The sequence below is a fragment of the Mesocricetus auratus genome, unplaced genomic scaffold, assembly GCF_017639785.1.
Source record: "Mesocricetus auratus isolate SY011 unplaced genomic scaffold, BCM_Maur_2.0 Super-Scaffold_100007, whole genome shotgun sequence".
Classification (NCBI taxonomy): Eukaryota; Metazoa; Chordata; class Mammalia; order Rodentia; family Cricetidae; genus Mesocricetus; species Mesocricetus auratus.
The window spans coordinates 13,206,326-13,209,496 of record NW_024429191.1 but is presented as its reverse complement, the minus strand read 5'-3'; positions in this window follow the sequence as shown (position 1 = coordinate 13,209,496).

Genomic DNA, 3,171 nt, shown 5'->3' with positions numbered 1-3,171 from the left:
ATGACAACAATTAGAATAAAATTTGCTACCACTGAGTGTTAGATAGTGGTCTTAGAGCCAAGCAGGTCACTTTCTGAGGCTCTAACACATGATTTGCCTGTGTCCACACAGAGGTAGAGTGCAGAAGTAGGATTTGCACCCAGAGCCTCCACGCCACCACCACCCTGTTGCTGGGCTCTGGATAAGCATCTCCCAGACTTTGGGAAGGTGGTGGAACCTTCAGGAGGGAGCCTAGATCACTGGGAGTGCATCCAAAAAGAGAATATGAGGTGCCACCCATTCCCGCCCCCCCACATCTATCGTGACATGCCGTCTTCATCAGGGGTCCACTGCAATCAGGTCATCCATCTTGGCCTGGACACAGAGCCATGAACCAGATTAAGTCCTTTCCCCTCTATGTCAGGCACTGTGCTCGCACGCCTGGAAGCTGATTACCACACCTATGCAGCAGCCACAGTGGAAGTCAGGGAGCATCTGCAGGAGGATCAGCATCCACGTCCCGCATCTGGATTTATGTGGGAAGAGACACTCCCGCTATCTAACTCTTTTAGCCTGTGGAGTCTGGGCCAGGTTCCATGCGTGCCCTGGCAGCAGTAGGCTCAGTCAGGCCCCAGCTATTTCTGTATTTCATCTCACAGCCTTAAGAACGGGCGCAAGAATGGCGTGTGACCCCCAGCTAAGGGAGCTCTGGCTGGAAGGACAAAGCTGAGTAAGAGGGGTTTGGCCTGGAACTGCTGACCTACACAGCTGTTGGATAGTGGGGTCGACTGTACCCTTAAGGTCATGCCCCACTGTGCATGTGTCCCTCCATCCACCTGACCTGCCTTGCAGTGCTTCCTTAACCAACCCCAGAACTCTGGAGCTTTGTTCCTGTCTGGCTAAGGTGCCCCTGAACAAATGGCTCAGTCCTCTAAAAGCACAGGGGCTGGAGGCTGCAGGAGTTTGTGCTTCTGTGCCTGAGGTGCCAGCAAGGAAGATAGGGGTGCAGGGAGAGAGACCGAGGGCACCTGATGCCGCCGTGAGTTCCCAGTGGGTCTGGTTTACTGTTGACATGAGTTTGGTGCTGTCCTGAGTGTGGAGCCAACCACTGCCATGAGGAGCTGTGCTCTCCCGCTCTGAGGAAAGCCAGCCTCCTGCTGTGAAGACAGCACATGGCATCATTTGGCACAGAGAGCTGGTGTTCCGGCTTCTAGCTTTTACTGCTGTAGGCTCGTGAAATGCTTATGGGGGTGTGCCAGGTGCCATGAGGAGGGTGACAGGGGACATTGCCCTTTCATAAACTGGGTATTTGGGGCTTGGGGAAATGGCTCAGTCAGTAAAGTATCGACTGAGAACCCCAGGTCCAAAGTAAAACCTGGATGAAGTTGTATGAGCCTGTAATCACAGCACTGGGAAGGACCAACAGACCTGCAACTTACTCTGGGTCTACACAGAACAGCGAGCTGCAGGCACAATGAGAGATTCTGTCTCAAAACCTTAGTTGGAGATCAACTAAGGAAGACACCTAATGCCAACATCTGTCTGCCACGTGTGTGCACATGTGTGCATGCGTGCACACACACACCACACACATGCAAATAATGAATAATAAGATAAATCTGTTTACCCAGCCTATCTCTGAACTGTGACTCTTACAGTCTTTCAGCCTCTCCTCCAAAATGGTCCCTGAGTCAGGTGGACAAATTTCTTATATGAAGCAAAAACTAGGAGCCCTGACCAAAAAAAAAGGTGCAAATTGACCTTTTCATATTCCAACTTTATCTCCTTCAAAAGACAAAGAAACTAAGGAAATAGAAAGGCAAATTGCAAAATGGAAGAAAATAATCTCAAACAGCCACTTGACCCACCATCACTCACATCCAGAGGTGCGAGCAAGTCCTCTGAAGCTATGGTGAGGGGGAAGTCACCCAGATGTAGTGGCTGGATAGAAGGGAAGGAGGCCATGGGGTCTGCAGTAAGCACCTATAGTGACCCTCTGCCACCTGCCAGCAGGGAAAGACAAGGTGAACTCCAGCGAGGGTGCGTCATGCTTGGGGAAATGGCTCAATCTGATGAGGTCTAGAAAGCCAGCGCTGGGAGGGTGTAAAGCCTCTCCCTCAACTGCTTGGGCACCACTGATGGGAATGGCCAGACACTCGGGAGACAGGCATGGCGGGCAATCTGTATTTTTAAAAAATGAAACAGATGGCCTAGAAAGATAGCTCAGTGGGTAAAGGCACTTGCCTCCAAACCTGGTGATCTGACTTCAAGCCCCGGGACCCATGTTGCTGAAGGAGAGAAGTGACTCCTCCAAACTGTCCTCTGAATTCCACATGTGTATCATTGCACGCTCATATACACACATACACAATAGGTGAATAAAAATAAAATAATTAAACGTATACTTGCACAGGCTGGGTAGATGGCTCAGGGGGTAAGGTGCTTGCTCTACAAGCATGAGGACTCGAGTTTTAGTCCTTAGTGTCCATACAAAAAGCTAGGCTGCAAGCTTCTGTAGTCCCTGCATGGGAAGGGGGAGGGGCAGAGACAAGTACATCTCAAGAGCTCACTGGCTAATCCACCTAAACAAAAATCCAAGCTTCCAGTTTACTGAGAGACCCTGTCTCACAGCAGAGAGCAATAGAGGGAGATACCCAACATCCTGTTCTAGCCTCTGCATGCAAGTGGGTACACACACACACACACACACACACACACACACACACACACTGCACACTCACATACACCACAACACACACCCTCCCATTAAACCCATGTCATTACTTAGCATATGACCAAGCCATCTGCCATCTAGGTATTTTAGATAGGAATGTAAACGTGCACTCTCAACTTGTAGACAAAAGTACAGAATTGTGCTCCCAGACCACCCCCACCCCAGTTGAAGACAACCCAAACAGCCAATCAACAGACAATGTAGCAGACCTGGAAATGAAAAGAACTCTTCTAGGACACAAGCATAGCACGGCAGACTCAGGACAACTCCGTGGGTCCATTTACACCAAGTCCAACCGCATGTGCCAGGCAGAGTGACTATTGCTGTGATGAAACACCAAGACCAAAGGCAAGTTGGGGAGGAAATGGTTTATTGAGATTATACTTCCACATTGTAGTTCATCACTGAGGGAAACCGAGGCAGGAATGCAAACCAGCAGGAACCTGGAGGCAGGAGCT